The sequence below is a fragment of the Cricetulus griseus genome, assembly GCF_003668045.3.
Source record: "Cricetulus griseus strain 17A/GY chromosome 1 unlocalized genomic scaffold, alternate assembly CriGri-PICRH-1.0 chr1_0, whole genome shotgun sequence".
Taxonomy (NCBI): domain Eukaryota; kingdom Metazoa; phylum Chordata; class Mammalia; order Rodentia; family Cricetidae; genus Cricetulus; species Cricetulus griseus.
Window position 1 is genome coordinate 199,398,364 of NW_023276806.1, and position 19,349 is coordinate 199,417,712.

Genomic DNA, 19,349 nt, shown 5'->3' on the forward strand with positions numbered 1-19,349 from the left:
AAAAGACTATTAGTGCTTCCTACTGTCCAAATCTCATCAGTAATTAGGGACTTACATAAACAGCCCTGCTTACATTATTTGGTTGACAGTCTCTAAGGACAATGTCAGCAGCCTGGCACACTTTTGCTCTTCATAAAAGCAAAAGTGATTAGTCTGCTCTATAACCTAATCATCTGAAAAATGTAATTCCCACAGCATCGTTTGTTATTGCTGCTTTTGGAAAAGGGCAGCTGGCAGACAGAATTTTGACACACTAGATTATACTGCCACACACTAGTCAAACGAATGTTTCTCCTCGAGGGGGCTGATATCTACACTGTCCCTGAAGGGGCTTCCCCTGAGAGCAAGGTGAGGGGAATTGAATCTTAGCAAGTTCTCTTTTACATTTTTTTTAGCTTATACAAAGCAATTTATTAACAGAAAATAATTTGAGAAGTCCTGTTCACAGACGGCGACCACGATGACCACCCTTCTTTCGGGTGCTGTCAGAGGGGATGGGGGTGACATTCTTAATCCGCCCAATCTTCATCCCTGAACGAGCAAGAGCTCTGAGGGCTGACTGGGCTCCAGGTTCAGGGGTCTTGGTCCTGTTTCCTCACATAGCTTGGAGTTTGATATGCAGGGCAGTGATGCCCAGCTCCTTGCACCTCTGGGCAACATCCTGGGCAGCCAACATGGATGCATATGGAGAAGACTCCTCTCTGTCAGCCTTTACTTTCATTCCACCAGTCATCTGGCAGATGGTTTCCTTGCCAGAAAGATCGGTACCATGGACAAAGGTCGTTGAAAGATGCAAAAATGTGGCAGACACCGAATACATTCTCTCCTTCAGCCACTTGAGGCCGAGGCTGGTGACCTCCTGGTCTTCCTTCTTTTCCTTCCCCTTGCGCGGTGCCATTTCTGAACATCGTCTCAAGACTTCTTCACCAGAAAGAGCCTCTTTTACTTTTCATCCATTGGATGGATTGTAGGAACAAATGCCGAATAAACTGGGGGTAGGAGTAGTTCCACAAAGATGTTTGATGTGCATTTGAAACATTGAGGAACTTCTGGAGTTCTCATCCAGCCAACATCGCATCTTTCCTGGAGCCTTGGACATGTGTGCGCTAAACGCTGATACGAAGGTGGGAGAGTAGCTAGCCGCAGGGAGTCTTCCAGTTACTCTGGACCATTAGCCACCGACGTCTCCAGTTCTTTTCCTCAGAACTGGTCATCTGATTGAAGTTATATTCAGCCATGCCCTTTGCTTTAACCTGTTGGACTCTTTTGGACTAAGTCTCACGAATTGCTAAATTCATGGAAACCCTAACTTTCAATGTGATAAGAAGTTGGGTCTTTGGGAGATTATTAGGTCATGAGAATGTGGCCTCCCGGGTAGTATTGGTGCCCTTTTAAAGAGAGCCAGGGAGCTTGCTCCCTTCCTGTGGGTTTCTGCCATGGGAGGGTACAAGTGAGGAGGAGCCATCTGTAAACCAGAAGGAGACAACTCACCAGACAGGCCTTGACCATGGACTTCAAACTTCTAGAGCTATGAACAATAAACTGTTGTTTAAGCAATCTATGCTAGGTGCTCAGTTTTAGTAGACTTAGTGGGTTTCCAATTTCCCCCCTTATCCTCCTTGTAAAATGATCAGTGAGTTTTCTTTTTACTGCATCCAACTATTATCTTACTTATGGCAAAGTAGACTTTCCATTGCACTTGATGACCGATAACCAATGGCATGATATATTAAAAATATTGTATTTGATATATAGTAGATCTTGGTAAGGGGCATTTTCTTTCTCATTTCCCTTTGTCAAAACATTATACATCTGACAGAAGATTAGTACATTTCCCAACCTTCACCAGAGAAGCTTCTTTTTGCAGTAGATGGTGTTTGATACAGAGGCCCTCAACTGGTCAGCTGGCAGGCATAGAGACTGCAGAGTGCTTTGCCCTAAATGGGATACATTCTGAACTCCCCGAGGCTCAGAAGTCACCATGGAAGAGGGAACAGAAGGATGATAAGAGCCAGAGGTAATGGATATCTTCCTAGACATGGCAGGGCCATTGCACACATGAACTCACAGAGGCTGTGACTGCATGTATAAGACCTGCAGACAAATCCTAGCTTGCACAGATCAGTGGCTCATGAAGTCCTACCCCATCTAAAAACCAATCGATGGCTGCTGAGTGGGGGAGTGTGGAGAGTGAACTTTCTTTAGAGATGCATCCCCTGGATGGCTACCCATGGCTAGTAAATGGTTCTATACCCATGCACACACAGGCAGCACTAAGTGAACTCAATAACTTAAGAGAGAGAAAGACCATGAAATTGGGGGGGGGGAGTGGTAAGGGAGTTATGGAAGGAATTGAAGGGGAGGAAATGGGGCATTTTTTGGTCAAAACACATTAGAAGCATGTATGAAATTCTCTATTTTTTTAAAAAGATTCATTTCATGTGCACAAGTGTTTGCTTACATGTATGTCTGTGTCCATATCCATGCAGTGCCTGCAGAGGCCAGAAGAGGGCAGAAGATCTCCTGGAACTGAAGTTACAGATGGTTGTGAGCCATCATATTGGTGCTGGGAACCAAAACCAGGTTCTCTGAGAACGGCCAGTGTTCTTAACCTCTGGGTGATCTCTCTAGACCTTGTCAAACAATTTTTTGAAAAGATAACATATTTTACCTCTCTACTCGTCTAAAGAGAACAGAGAGGCAATTTCTGGGGCACCAATAGTTTGGGCACATAGCTCAGAAAGGGAATGTATCCTTACAGAGGATTTGGATTCTGGTTCAGTTAATCATGACTAATGTGGCTGCAAGTTTTACACCAGCCACACTGAAACTGAGTCATCTGTACAGCAGAGCAATTACTAGTGACTCTAGGAGGCAAAGCAAAAGACCTTCAAAGTCCCATGTGGGGCCAGAGAAGGTCTTCCTTATCCCCCTGTTGGCTAAACACACACTCATACACCAAGAAATAAACTTATTTGGGTTTGCCTTGAACAATGTCCTGGAGTATCCTGATGGCACCCTGAAGAAGTGGCAAGGAAAAGCTGACAGGCTTTTTGATCCTGCTGCCTCATTTAGATTACTCTTGACTCCTTATCACACAAATACATAGCATGAATGGGAGTCATGATATTGCCAGCCAGGGCCTTAGTGAGATCTGCATAAAAGTCACAGAGAATATTTTCATTCCAGATATTGAACAGTCTATTGTAATTCATTAGAAATAAACAACTTCAGGGGGTTGGAGAGATGGTTCAGTGGTTAAAAGCACTGGCTGTTCTTCGAGAGGTCCTGAGTTCAATTCCCAGCAACCACATGGTGGCTTACAACCATCTATAATGAGATCTGGCGCCCTCTTGTGGTGTGCAGGTATACATGCAGACAGGACACATAATATATAAATAAATCTTTAAAAAGGAAACAATTTCAGATGTGTTTTCCCTACCTGACATAATTTGTCTCATAATCAATAAATAAATATGGTTGTCACTCCCCTTGGCAGGGTAGGTTTATAGAACTTCTAACATTTTTATATAGACCTCAAAACTCAGAACCAGTTTTCTTTGTACTGTGTTGCTATAACCAGGAAGAGTTCAGATAAACTGTGTGAGGGATATAGAAGGAAATAACATGTTTTCTTTTCTTTAAACTACTTGACTCTTTTTTTTTTTTTGGTCCTGTTTTGAGATTGGGGGGGGTGTCTCACCATGTAGCCCAGGCTGGCCTTGAACTCACAGAGATCCACCTGCCTCTGCCTTCTGACCATCAGGATCAAGGTGTGTACCACCAGGCTCATCAGCAACTTGTGTATATGCTCTCTCCCTCCCTTCCTCTCCCTCACCCTCAGGGTCTTGCTAGCTCCCAATTCTCTGTGTAGAAGAAGCTGGCTTTGAACTCCCAATCCTCATGCTCCCATTTCTTTTTAAATATTTTAATGTTATTTTGTGTGTATGAATGTTTGCCTGCATGTGTGTATGTGTACTGCTTGCAGTGCCCTCAGGAACACAGAAGAGGGCATTGGCTCTCTGGGGACTGTGGAGCTACAGATGGCTGTGAGCGGTCAGGTGGGTGCTGGGAATTGGACTAAGAGCAGCCAATGCTCTTAACCACTGAGCCATTCCTCTGGCCCTCTGCCTCAAGGGCAAAGGAATCCAAATCCAATTTCTCTTCTTCCTTCTTCCTACCTCCTCTTCCCCACCTCCCACACCTACTCCCGCTTATGGCTTTAGTTTTTTGAGACAGCATTTCACTACATAGCCCAGGCTGTACTGGAATTTGCTGTGTAACTAAAGCTAGCCTCAAACTTGCAGTCATCGTCCTGCCTCTGCCTCCCCACTGGTGAGATTGTACAGGCCTGTGTCATCATGTTGGACCCACCTCTGCTTCTTTCCCTGTCTTCCTGTTTTCTGCAGTGGGAGGAAGGTAACTCTGTCAAGTTTTGCTATAGGTGTTTGATTTCTCCAGGGCAATGGTTCTCAATCTTCCTAATGCTGTGATCCTTTAATACAGTTCCTGATGTTGTGATGATCCCCAACCAGAAACTTATTTTCATTGCTCCTTCATAACTGTGGTTTTGCTACTGTTATGAATTGTAATATGAATATTTGATACGCAGGATATCTGATATGTAACCCCCCAGGAAAGGGTCGTTCAAATCTCTGCTTTAGGGTATTCTCGGGACCATTATGAGGATTGGGTCGAAGGAGGTAGTGGACACCTATAAATGATCTGAGTAATTTATTAAATTTGCAGATTTTTAGACAAGCAATGTGACTAAGAATCTCGAGGACCACTGGGTTATGGTTGGAACCCTTTGGGGAGCGTGACTTTTCTAAACCTATGTTCTATGTCATTAGAGCTGCATGATGGTCTTTTGTTTCCAGGGTGGTTTTGAACAGCAGACAGCCCTGGTCTCCTGTCGCAAAAGACTGAGCCCAAACAATCAACTAAAACCGTCGCTGGCTGCACGCTGCTGCTGGTCACTCCCATTTGCTGCAGCTGCCGGTGTTTTCAGTGATCCAGCCCTGCTGGGTTTCTGAAGAGGCAAATTGCATATCTTGCTGCGCACGGCCTACCTTTGTGCAGCCATTCGCTCCTCTATAAAATGTTCTGCAGGCACAAAAGCCGCGGCTGAGAGGGACAGCTCCCGGCGTTGAGTCCGGGGAGCCTGCGCCTTCTCCAGCGGGACCACGCGGCTGACCCTGACTAGGAAACTAATGGAGCGTTCCTAAGAGCCCCAAACTCCAGCTTGGCTCGTCGCAGTGTGCTCCCCACTCTCCAGACCCCCAGGTGAGACTAAAACCAACAAACCCAGAGGCTGGCAGATAGCCTCAGCCGCCTGCGGATAACCCTGGAATTCCACCTGCATTTTGAGTCTGTTTTGCTTTGTGGAAAGAAATGTTGTCAGACCGTTTCCCTTTTTCTTTTTCTTTGTTTTCTTGCACTTTCTTTTCTGGGGAAGACGTCGAACATTTCTTCTGTGATCGAGTGCAAAATGTCAGATAGATTTTTCTTTTCTTCTTTTTTTTTTTTTTTTAGTCTGTGCAAACGACTTAGTTTTCATGCAGAATATGAGAGTTCAGAACTGCCTTTTACCGTCCGGATTACCCCTGCAAGGCTTCAAACTGCCGCGGAAGAATGGTGGCTGAAAGCCCGTGGCGCGCATGCGATGCTGCAATTTGTGGGGGTCTGTTTTCGCATTTATATTCAAACATATTTCCCTGGAAGAATTTTTAATTGGAGATTTCGTCTTGAGATGTTAAGATAAACCAGATAGGGAGCCAAACCGAGTTATTTCACTTCGTAACTAACCTTTATTTCAGTTCTTTCTCCGCCCCCCCCCCCGCGGTTCTTGCCCCGAAGCGATCTGTAAAGCGAACATACTCTGATACAGTTTGAAAAGTGCATTTTGTACTTGGCTCTTTCTTTGATCGAATTAATCTGGGCCTTTTTGTAGTTCTAAATGAGGCCTATGGGCTGACAATGTAGCTGTTTAAAGGGGGATTTTAGGGGATAATAGCCAATGCAAATAGTGCCATGAGAATGGCAAGCTGCTTTCGTACTTTCAATCACATAATAACAGCAAAGAAAGCTTTTAAAATGAATTGAAATTTTGTGGCATGCCATCTGGGATTATTTGGGGGAAACAGTTTTGAATACTGCAGTTGGGCAAAAGAATGGAGGTAGGGGCTGCCCCTAAGCTGACATGTTTTCAGATGGCAACCTTATGCTAACTGGTACAAAGTTGGCTAGCTCCCCCCCCCCCCTTATTTTCTTTCTCTCGGATTATCTGCAAAAATTCTCTTTGATTGCTGGTATTTGGGTCTGAAAAACTTTTCTATTGTTGAAGAATTCAATTCAACCCCTGCAGCTGCTGATCCCCTTATTGTCCCCCTCGTTATGTGTACGAGTCTCAAATGAATGTAGCCAAGCCTTTTAGTGCCTTAATAGGTGTCTACATAAAGGTCATTTCTTCTGCCGTACTTGTTTTAACAAAAGTTTATACACAAACAAGAACCACAGCTAAAACATTCACACTAATCAATCTCCTGATGCAGATTGCAAAAACTGCCTGGAGCTATAGCCAAGGCATGAGAATATATATATATATAATATATATATATATATATATATATATATATATGTGTGTGTGTGTGTGTGTGTGTGTGTGTGTGTGTGTGTGTGTGTGTGTGTGTGTGTGATGCTGTAAAGCAGAAGATACTTCAAGCATGTTCACCAAGGGCAAAGTGCTGTTTGTGCAGGTTCCGGCTGAGGTTGTCTATTTTGATGCTAGGATGTGTTTTTGATTGTACTCAGATGAAGGTGGAGGGCAGAGCAGGGCTTGAGGCAGAATTCTTTGGGTTTTCACTTTTGCCTGATGGCTAGCTTGGTTTGGGAGTTGTGTGTGGGTGGCTTCTCCCGGTTGCTAATCATCTCTGCAGGAGAGGATCCATAAGGAATACCAGAAATGAGACAAATGCAAAGAATTGTTTCCTTATAGGAGTAAGTTCTCCTGCTAAATAAAAGAGGACCATAGCCCTTCCTTTTCATCTTAGAAACTCAGTTTCTTTTACAAATAAAGAGCTGCCGGTTGGAAATTTGCAGGAGGGTTCGCATGGACTGAAACGCCAGGCTTCTAAGGGACCTCAGTGCTGAAAGGAGATGGCCCAGCACAGACCACGTCATGTGGGAATCCCAGAACTCTGGCCACGTGAGGGTGGGAGTGAGGAGACCCACCCATAAGGCCTCCTGGGAGCAGCTCTGGAGAGCTTGCCTCAGGTGGCAGCTAACTCAGACTGCATCTTTCAGTCTGTTTCAGTACGGTATCTAGTACCTGCTCTTGGACCTGCCCACAGCCATCCCTTCAGTGATAAAAACAGTCACAGTCTGTGGAACTAGGGGTTATCCTCCGGTGCTATGCGGGTTTCGATTTTCATTATCAGTTTAGACTCTGGAGAGGTAAGAAGTCAAGTCCACAGATGCCTTGGAGGTTTAGGGAGGGCCGAAGAGTCCTGATTTGGCCTCTGTGTAGTTCTCATCCTTCCCCCTGAAAGCATCTCTCTGCTTCTTACGCTTAGTCAGAGTGGCTCTCTTTCTTTCTCTCTTTCCTTTCCACGGGGCTTCTCTGTGTAGCTCTGTAGACCAGACTGGCCTTAAACTCACAGAGATCCACCTGCCTCTGCCTCCTGAGTGCTGGGATTAAAGGTGTGCACCACCACCGCCCGGCTCAGAGTGGCTCTCTTATGATGGCTTTTTGACTGTTGGGCTGGGCATTGCTTCTCAAATTTTAACGACCAAATGGTGACCTGGAGATCTTGTTGCCATGTGCATTTTGAGTCACTCCGCTCTGGAAACACCACATGTCTAACAAGCTCCCTCTTCAGGTCATTGCTGTTAGAAGCTCTAGGTTCTAGCTTACCTGGAGATGGGGTGCAGCTCTATAAAAAGATGGGGTAACACTGCCCATTCATGAAACAGGGGAGTGCGTAGTCTCTGGATTCCAAAAGCTTTTTGGCAGTTTAGAAAGGGCTTGGGGGGCAGCCCTAGTTTATCTTATTATTTGTCTTGCACTGGCTTTCTTTAATTTCAAGCAAGAGAAGCAAAGTAAATGATATTTGGTCCTGGTCGTTGATCTTTTTCTCTTTTACTCTCTCATTTTGTACATATATGTATGTATTTTGTGTATGTGAGTGTACAAACATCTCTCTCTCTCTCTCTCTCTCTCTCTCTGTGTGTGTGTGTGTGTGTACACTTGTGTGTGGTGAGTGGAGGCCATAGGCCCAATGGATTAAACTAGATGTGGGTGGGAACTCTGAGAAGAGTTGCATCTGGCACAGACTCCAAAGCTCTCAGAGCAGTGGGATAAACATGTCAGTGAACTTTCCTTTCGCTAGGAACTTGCTTTTCTGGAGTATCATGCCCACTGTAATGACGGAGGGAATGGCAAAGTCACCATGCATGAGTTTCCTAACAGGTTTCACTGCATACACCAACATACTCAGGGACATTGAATCCTGGTGCTGTCAAAGGATGTGTCTAACTGGCACCAACCCCTTTACTGTTTGTGTGTGGGTTGCTTTATTGTAAAAGTAAGGCAAGAAAAAAACAGTCAACTGTCTTGCTGTGTCTCAGGCTGAGGGGGTTTCCAGGACGAAGGATTTTCAGTGCTAAAGTCTGGCAAGTCCTGGAAACCCCAGATGAGTCAATCACCCTTGTTCTAGTGCACTGAATTTTACTGTAGGCTTCCTTTTTTTGTTTTTTGTTTTTGTTTTTCACGTCAGGGTTTCATGGTGTAACCTTTGACAGTCAGAGAAGAAAATGTTGATAAGTGGCACAACACTAAATAAAAAACTTTTGCTTTGAGAAAGTGTTTGCTAAGGGGATGAAGAGATAACACAGACCAGGAGATAAAATTTTTTCTTTTTTTAAAATTTAAATTAGAAACAAGCTTGTTTTACATGTCAATCCAAGTTCCTTCTCCCTTCCCTCCTCCTATTCCCCCCAGTAAACCCCTATCCCATCCCCTGTCTGCTCCCCAGGGAGGGTGAGGCCTTCCATGGGGATCTTCAAAGTCTGTCATATCATTTGGAGCAGGGCCTAGGCCCTCCACAGTGTGTCTAGGCTGAGAGAGTATCCCTCTATGTGCAGAGGGCTCCCAAAGTCCATTTGTGTACTAGGGGTAAATACTGATCCATTACCAGTGGTCCTATAGATTGTTTAGACCCAGGAGACAATATTTTTAAGATGTGTATTTGTTTGGAGACTGGTAGAGAGAACCCATGAAGAACCTTAAGGACTGGGGACATGGCTCAGTGTATAATGCGCTTGCATAGCAAGCATGAGGACCTGAGCTTGGATCTCTAGCACTCACATAAACACTGGGCTTGGTGGCACACACCTGCAATCCCAGAGCTGGGGAGTCAGAGGCAGGAGGATCTCTGACAATTGCAGGCTAGTTATTTAGCCAAAATGATAGGCTACTGGTTCAGTGAGAGATTCTGTCTCAAAATGTTAGGTGACAGTCCATAGAGGAAGGCACTGAGTGCCAACTTCTGTTCTCCACATAGGAAGGTACACATGAACACACATGCAGGTAACACACACACACACACACACACACACACACACACACACAGAATTAAAAGAGACAATAACAATTTGAAAATAGGCAAAAGACATAGTTAGACATTTTATTGATGAAGGTATACAGAAGGTAAATAAACATGTGAAAAGATGTCCAGCATTACTAGTTGTTAAGTAAATACAAATGTCAACGAGACAGCCACACCTTACATGTCTAACTGGATGGCTAAAATGAAAAAGTAATGATAATGGCACATGCCGGTTATGATGTAGAGAAAAATGCTCCTCTCCTGGGCAGGATCATAGTGCAACAGATAATATGCCTGTAAAAAATGTGTCATTCATATGTTGCTAGTGAAACTGTAGCAAGTAGAGTCACTACAGAAAAGACTTGGGCATCACTCATTTGTTGCTAGTGAAACTGTAGCAGGTAGAGTCACCACAGAAAAGACTTCAGTGTCAGCTTCTTGCAAAAGTAAACATGCAACTCTCAGATGTTCTAGAAATCACACTCTTAGACATGCATCACAGAGAAACTAAATGGCATAAACCCCATACATGTATGTCTGTAGCAGCTTTGTCATCTTCCTAGGCCTGCATCTCTTAGAAAAGTGAAAACTGATGCTGCAAGAGTGGTCCTGAAATCTAATTGGATGTTGAAGTGCTTTCTTGTCATTGGCGTTGTGTAAATGTCATTATAGGTCTTTATGGCATCATGCTTTTCCACAAAGGGGTGTTCCATACATTGCTTCCTAGTGATGTCCCTTATCTAGTGCTGGCTGAACAGAGCGTGTTCTTCCTTGGTCCCCAAATGTTAACGAGTTGGAAGTGCCTGGAGGAATGGGAACAAATCAGCTACTTACCACATTGCTAACAGAACGGCTTATTTGTTGGCTTATGTTATGAATTATGTTGTATCTCTGGTCCAAGTATCCTGAAGCGCTAACCTAAGGGGCTCAGGCTGTTGGTCATGTGAAAATGAGACCATGATGGAGCCCTCCCCAACCAGTGCCATTGGAGCAATAGCTGCCCACCCTACACAGTATCCACAGTATGTAGATGCTCTTCTAAGTGTTATTATGCAATCAACTCATAAAAATCCCCTTACAACAAATGGGTATTGATCCTCTCTTCATTTCAGTGATGAGGAAGAGAAGAAGGCACAGAGAACTTAGATTGCCCAAAGTCATAAAATGTAGCAAAATTCACTGCAGCTGATTTTGGAATCTGCTCCTATCTGAAAAAGCATGGCCATGTTTGAGGTTTTATAGTAGGTCACCCATTTGAATCCTAAACATTTTTAATTTTGAGAGGACCCCACATTTCTGGAATTTGTTTTGATTCTGTTTTCTGAATCAATTTATCCACAAAGAGCAATGCCACAAAGCCTGTGGGCTTATGCTCAATATTCTAGTGTGAGAAATGACAACGTCACAGTAGGACGCTTTAACTGTAGGCTCTCACAGATGGCAAAACAAGATTAAGATGGAGTAGCTATTCCAAATATCATTTGCATCTTAACTGTTTTGATGAGGTTTGTATAATTTACTGGTGATATGGAGTAATTTTTGAACTGAATCATTTTCATTTATTTGGGACTTTGACTCATTTGGGATAATGGGTCATTTGTTTGTATTAACTGGTTGTCATTTTCCTGTGGACACCTTTGAAAATAAAGGGCAGACTGGCTTCAGGAACTCCAGTACATTTCAGAGCAATCATAGGGATGTATCTGCTCTTCTGATGCCCCAGGTTGCAAATTTACTGCAGATAGTCTGATATGACCACTAGAATATTTAAAAATTATTTTATGATATGTTCATTGGCTCAGAGGGGTTTTTTTCAAGACAGGGTTTCTCTGTGGCTTTGGAGGCTGTCCTGGAACTAGCTCTTGTAGACCAGGCTGGTCTCGAACTCACAGAGATCCACCTGCCTCTGCCTCCTGAGTGCTGGCATTAAAGGCATGCACCACCACCGCCCGGCTGCTCAGAGGGCTTTGAGTGGCCTTCAGTTTAATTTTAGGCTTCTATTTCTTGGTATGACATGTATTCATTTGAAAATAACAGGCAGCCTCATTATTTCCCAACTGACTCTAAGAGATTTTATTGTTACTGCTGGGATTATCATTATCATTATTATTATCATTATCATCATCATTATTGAGACTCTCATTTTATCTTCTCTATTTTCTGCAATAACTGGTCATTGCACTGAAGGTAAGAGAGAGCATTTCCCCTTTTTTTTTTTTAACTCAGATTGCTGGCTAGCTCTGTGGGGGAACTAATGGTTGATAATTAACTTTTAGAAACATTGCTGTCTGAAAAAAAGGGAAGGCACTGGAGAACTATAAATCAGTCAGTCAAAACATACAGTGAAGACACCCCTGCAATTTTGCCATTTTGCAAATGATGACAATCATGTTTTCTTGGTGATCTAAGTTATAGGATGTCCAGCATGCAGAGGTCAGAATTAGCTGGGAAACCCCCATGACCACCATCAATATGTCTTCTTTTTGCCTCTGAACACAAGGGGAGGGAGAGCAGCTTTTGAGGCTGTTGTTTGGCCTGGTCTAAAATGAGCACATCCATTAAATTTGTGACCCACCAGGGGAACCATAAGCATGATCAGAGAAAGAATCATGGCCAGAATCTAGTCACACTATTGAGAGAAACTATCTGTGTGTTTGGGAATAACTGAGACACCATATCAAACTTTACTGGACACTTGTTTTGTCTGAGACATCAGGCAATCGGCAGAAGAAATACCCAGTTCCACATTGGAAGTATGTGCTGAACACAGAACTTCAATATTTATTATCTGAAGCTCTGTATCATGTCAACTTATTTCATGTTCATTACCATCTTTTAAATGTGTACTGCTGAAACTGTAATTATCTTGGAAGAAGCCTTTGGCAGAGTGACAGCTGCAGTGACGCTGTGCTTAGTCCCTGTCAGGGACCCCAGCAAGGACTGTGTAGATGGTTTCATTGCAATCTATGAAGTGAGTACAGTTGTTCCCAACCTCTTCACAGTGGTGATAAATGAGACCCTACAAGGTTGCATAACATAACCACCACCACCACCACACACACACACACACACACACACACACACACACACACACTACCCCCACACACTAAACACACACACACACACACATATAAATTTGAAAATAAGTCTTTTCTTTTTTTTCCAAGACAGGGTTTCTTTGTGTAGCTTTGGAGCCTGTCCTGGAACTCCCTCTGTAGACCAGCAGGCTGGCCCTGAACTCACAGAGATCCACCTGCCTCTGCTTACCAGGTGCTGGAATCAAAGGCGTGCACCACCACTGCCCAGCTGAAAATAGTCGTCTTGCTGATGCTAATATGTGTACTTGCTGTCTAGGTTACAATAAGGTCAGGAGAAGCTAGTTCATCTGAAGTAACATTGACACACTGCTGATTTTCTGAGTTAAAGTAGAGGAAAGACAGCATGAGAATTTGGGTGAGGACACCTGTGGTCTAGAGTGACAGTCTATCATATCCCTGCCTTAGGAACTCCCATGCCCCCATCTCTGTCTCTGGAAGCATCAGCCTTACAACACAAAGCTCTCCCTATCACCAAGAACTCGAAAGTCCACCCTGAGGTAGACTTTATAGAACCATAGTGTTTACCTTTTAAAAGTGCATTCAAAGGGCCGGGGATGCCACTCATTGTTAAGGAAACAAGCCTACATGTACACCCTCCAACACTGCAAGAGAATAGAAGTATACAACTCAGTAGTTTTTAGTATATTTACAGAGTTGTACAGCCATCCTAACTTTCTAAATCCGTAAGACTTACTCCAAAACAAAACCCAGATTTATTAGCAACTTTTGTTTTCTTCTTGTCCATCCTCCAGAAGTCACCACACTACTTCTACTGGGTTTGCTTGTTCTGATCATTTTAGATAAACGGAGTAATACAGTATATGGGAGCTTGCATGTAGCTTCTTGCACTTAGTGTATATGTTTTCAAGTTTCACCCATGGGATAGTAATGGCTCGATTGCCTTTTTTTTTTTTTTTTTTAAAGTTGACTCATATTCTGCTTTGTGACTCTACCACATTTCCTTACCCATTCATCAATCAGAAAATGGGTCATTTCCATTGTGAGGGTGTTGTAAACGATGATGTTTCTTTGTGAATGCTTGGTGATAGGAAGGGTTTTGCTTATGATTGCCCATGTTTTTGGTTATGGCCATTCTTGTGGATGTGAAGTGACATGTAGTAGTGGCTTTGATTTGCATTTCTAATGACAAGTGATATTGACCACCCTTTCAGGTGCTAGTTGGTCATTTGCATATCATCTTTATTTAATTTTTCTCCCATTTTAAACTTGGATGAGTTGCAGGATTTTATTTTAACCTATGCTGGCTATATGACCTGCAAACATTCCTCTCATTCGGTGCATTGTCCATCCACTGTCTTTATGCTATCCTTTAAAACACAGATTTTAATGTCGATGATATCTAGTTTGTCTTTCTTTTGTAAACTGCTTTGTATGGCCTCTCCAAGAAAAAACTGTCTAGCATAAGATTACAAAGTTCCCCTGTTTCTGAGTGTGTGTGTGTGTGTGTGTGTGTGTGTGTGTGTGTGTGTGTAGGTCAGAGACCAGCCTTGAGTGTCATTTCTCAGGTGCAGTCAGTCCATCTTGTTTTATCAGACAGGGTCTCTGATTGACAGGAGGGAGTGGGGCTTACTGTTGGCTAGGCTGACTGGCTAGCCCCAGGGATCCTCCTGTCTTAGTATCTCCAGCACCTGGAATGCAATTTTGTCAGCACTCGTAGCTTTTTTATGTGAGTACCAGGGATTAAATTTAGGACCTTAAGACTGTTAGCAAGCACTTTGCTGAGCTATCTCCCCGACCCTATTTTTATTTTCTTTTTGAAAATAGTTTTATAGTTTTAGTTTTTAAATTTAGGTCTATAACCCATTTTGAGTTAATGTTTGTATACACTATGAAGTAAATGTTTTTTGTTTGTTTTCTTTGCAAATCTGTGAGAGTTAATTAGGTTGGAAGAAGCCATTTTGGCTGGTGTACATTAGACAATTTGTGGTGGATTACTTGTAATTATATCTATGTCGTAAGCTGGATGTGAAAAATATTAGAGTTTGGCTCCAAATTTAAGATAGATTCTGTGTTTTTGTTTTCTTTCTGAATTTAGTGTTCTTAAAGCCAGTAATGATAAATATCTGGGATTGTTTAATCCATACCTATTAAGCAATCCTAATAGGGGCAGACAATAGTTCTTTTTTTTTTTTTAAAGATTTATTTATTTATTTTGTATACAGTGTTCTGTCTACATGTATGCCTGCAGGTCAGAAGAGGGCACCAGATTTCATTACAGATGGTTGTGAGCCATCATGTGGTTGCTGGGAATTGAACTCAGGACCTCTGGAAGAGCAGCCAGTGCTCTTAACCTCTGAGCCATCTCTCCAGCCCCCAGGAATAGTTCTTTAATTAAGTAACTTTTGCTAACCTGTGGGAATTTTTTCTATGTCACAGGAATAAATTTATATATATATATATATATATATATATATATATATATATATATATATATATATGTTTCCTCTGTGTAACAGCCCTAGCTGTCCTGGAACTTGCTTTGTAGATGAGGCTGCCTCTGCCTCCTGAGTGCTAGGACTAAAGGCATGTGCCACCACTGCCTGGCTTGAATTTAACATTTTCTTTCTTTCTTTTTTCCTTCCTTCCTTCCTTCCTTCCTTCCTTCCTTCCTTCCTTCCTTCCTTCCTCCCTCCCTCCCTCCCTCCCTCTCTCTCTCTCTCTCTCTCTCTTTATTAGTTCAAATTAGGAACAAGCTTGCTTCACATGTCAATCCCTTCTCCCTCTCCCTCCCCTCCCCCCAACCCCTCACATCATCCCCCCTTAGCTCCCCAGGGAGGGAAGGGTCCTCCATGGGGGCTCCTCAAAGTCCACCACATCGTCCTGGGCTGGGCCTAGGCCCTCCCCCATGTGTCCAGGCCGAGAGAGCATCCCTTCAGGTGGGATGGGCTCTCAAAGTCCCTTCTTACACCAGGGAAAAATACTAATCCACTACCAGGGGCCCCATAGAGTGCCAAGGCCTCCTCATTGACATCCATGTTCAGGGGACTGGATCAGTCCTGTGTTGGCCTCCCAGACATCAGTCTGGGGTCCATGTGCTCCCCTTTGTTCAGGCCAGCTGTTTCTGAGGGTTTCACCAGCCTGGTCCCTACCCCTTTGATCTGCATTCCTCCCTCTCTGCAACTGGGTTCCAGAGTTCAGTTCAGTGTATAGCTGTGGGTGTCTGCCTCTGCTTCCATAAGTCACTGGATGAGGGCTCTAGGATGGCATAAAAAGTAGTCATCAGTCTCTTTACAGGGGAAGGGCATTTAAGGTAGCCTCTCCACCATCTCCGCCTAGATTGTCAGTTGGTGTCATCCTTGTAGGTCTCTGGAAATCTCCCTAGTGCCAGATCTCTCCTTGGACCTATAATAGCTCCCTCTGTTATGGTATCTCTCATCCTGCTCTCCTCTATTCTTCCCTGGACTCAAACTTTCTGCTCCTCCATTTCCTTCTCTCCCCTCCTCTTCTCCTCCTCTTATTCTCCCAGCTCCCTCTCCCCTACCCTCATGCTCCCAATTAGCTCAGGAGTTCCTGCCCCTTCCCATTCTCTGGGGTCCATGCATTTTTCTCTTAGAGTCCTTCTTGTTTCCTAGTTCCTTTGGTTATGAGGATTGTAGGCTGGTAATCCTTTGCTCTATGTCTAAAATTCATATATGAGTGACCACATACCATGTTTGTCTCTTTGTGACTGGGTTACCTGACTCAGGATGGTTTCTTCTAGTTCCATCCATTTGCCTTCGAATTTCAAGATTTCATTTTTTTTCTGCTGAATGTTACTCCATTGTGTAAATGCACCATATTTTCTCTATCAGTTCTTCAGTTGAGGGGCATCTAGGTTGCTTCCAGGTTCTGGCTATTATAAATAATGCTGCTATGAACATGGTTGAACATATGTCCTTTTTATATGAATGTGCATTATTTGGGTATATGCCCAAGAGAGGAATTGCTGGATCTTGAGGTAGACTGATTCCTGTTTTCCAGAGCAACCGCCAGACTAATTTCCAAAGTGGTCTTACAAATTTGCTTACAACCCCCACCAGCCATGGAGGAGTGTTCCTTTTTCTCCACATCTTTTCCAGCATAGACTGTCATTGGTGTTTTTGATTTTAGCCATTCTGGCCGGTGTAAGATGGTATCTCAGAGTTGTTTGAGTTGCATTTCTCTGATGGCTAAGGATTTTGAGCACTTTCTCAAGTGTCTTTCAGACATTTTAGATTCTCTATTTAGTTCTGCACCCCACTTTTTAATTTCATTGATTGGTGTTTTGGTGGCTAGCTTCTTGAGTTCATTGTATATTTTGGAAATAAACCCTCTGTCAGATGTGGGGTTGGTGAAGATCTTTTCCCATTCTGTGGGCTGTCGTTTTGTCTTACTGGCTGTGTCCTTTGCTTTACAGAAGCTTCTCAGTTCCAGGAGGTCCCATTTATTAATTGTAGATCCCAATGTCTGTGCTACTGGTGTTATTTTCAGGAAGTGGTCTCCTGTACCAATTTGTTCAAGGATATCTTCCACTTTCTCTTCTAGAAGGCTCATATTAGTTGGATTTATGTTGAGATCTTTGATCCATTTGGACTTAAGTTTTGTGCATGGTGATAGATATGGATCTATTTGCAATCGTCTGCATGTCCGAATCCAGTTGTGCCAGCACCATTTGTTGAAGATGCTTTCTTTTTTCCATTGTATAGATTTAGCTTCTTTGTCAAAAACCAGGTGTTCATAGGTGTGTGGGGTAATATCAGGATTTTCAACTAAATTCCATTGTTCTACCTGTCTATTTTTGTGCCAATACAAAATTCAAGCTCTATAATAGAGCTTGAAGTCAAGGATGGTGATGCCTCCATAAGTTCCTTTACTGTACAGGGTTGTTTTTGGCTATCCTGGTTTTTTGTTTTTCCATATAAAGTTGAGTATTGTGCTTTCAAGGTCTGTGAAGAATTGTACTGGAGTTTGTGTGTTTTTGGGTCATCATTGCCACTGTACGTTGTTCTGTGTATTTACTATATTTCTTGCAGCCATGGCACTTTGGGCACTTATTAGGGTCATATGTAAATATCTGTTTACCTTCAAGAAACTTACAGCAGTAGTACAGGTTAGTAAGCAAAAGAGTCAAGGTGTCATCCTAGCATTAAACATGCAATGATACTCATGAAAATACTAATGCAGGCTATACACTCACTAGAATTCAGTTGTGTTGAATTGTCATTGTCTGCAGGCTCTGCAGCTTGATAAAGGGATTTTGAAATGACGAAAACAAATGTTGATAAATACCCAACAAAATGCGACTCTACTAGTGTTTGACAAGCTTTTAATGTAAGAACATTACATTCTTCTGTATAAAGTCCTTCAATAATATTAATTTTCAAGAACATTAAATTCTGTCTGGTGTGCTGAAGCTGGTAATTATAATGCATAAAAATAGCTGAATAACCAGGGTAGTGCCAATTACTCTGTCACTCATGACTAATCAATTATTTTTGAACACAGCACAATATCGATGATGTCTGCACACAAAGTAATAACGTACAGCACATAAATGAAAAATAATTTTCCAAAAGCAGGGTAAGACATGCTTGAAAGCCTTGACAAATTTACTAGAGAGCCTGATCAAGTCTCTTGGAGGACAGCTAACTTCAATGGTTTAAGGAGAGATCTTGATTCTAAGCTGTTGTTGGGGTCAGCATCCCAGGGATGCTGGATACACAACCTTGTGGTTAAGGCAACACATGGCAAATGGGCAGGCCCAGTGTCAGACACTGATGAACAGGCTATATGGTAAGCAGAGCATATGGAGTAGCTTGCTGGTAATGGCTGTATCAGTAATTGAATGGCCCTGGAAGTTCCCAGTAGACACCTATGAAGACAGTAGCATCTTTCCTGAGGCTATTCCTGCAGAGCCTCTCCTTCGGCTGTATTCTGATATGCTCACCAAACCCACTGTGTTCACAAGACCTTGGCAGTATTCCCATCCCAAGTGATGGTCTTTGTAAGAAAGGAAGCTCAGAGAAGTTGGAATTAAACATGAGGTTTACAGAGCATTTCCTATGTGCCAGACACTGATTTAACACACATTAAATTGTTATTAAGTTATTAATAGTACTTATACATTATACCTAATTTCAAGCTCTAGGACTCTGTTTCTTTTCTATGGAAAACTATGTAGTATATATATTACATATAAAATATGTAATATAAGGGGCTAGTGAGATGGCTCAGCAGGTTAAGTCTCTTGCTGCCAATCTCACAACCTGAGTTCAATCCCTGGGATCCACATGATGGAAGGAGAGAAAGAATTTCTGTATGTCAGTTGTCCTCTAACTTCCAATAGTGCTCATGATAAATAAATGAATACAATAAAATTTTAAACATAATATTTAAATAAAACGTAATACAAAGATAGCTTTCATTGTAACTGTTATGCTCTCCATTTTTGGCTCATGCATTATTGCCACCAAAGTCTCTCAAACTGAGCCATACTGAAAAAGCAAACACTGGGTCCAGAGGAAGTCCAGATGTTAGATAGAGTATTCTCACAGCACATTATTGACTCAGTGAATAGCATTCAATGAAGAGCACCAAATGATCGGCGGGAGCTGGGGAGATAGCTTAGTCTGTAAAGTGATTGTTGACTAAGCCTGAGGACCAT

At 42.8% G+C, this 19,349-nt stretch overlaps 1 pseudogene; it reads right to left on the reverse strand.

Moving 5' to 3' along the window:
• Positions 1-385: 385 nt before the first annotated feature.
• Positions 386-904, reverse strand: LOC100759391 (annotated as a pseudogene).
• Positions 905-19,349: the final 18,445 nt, after the last annotated feature.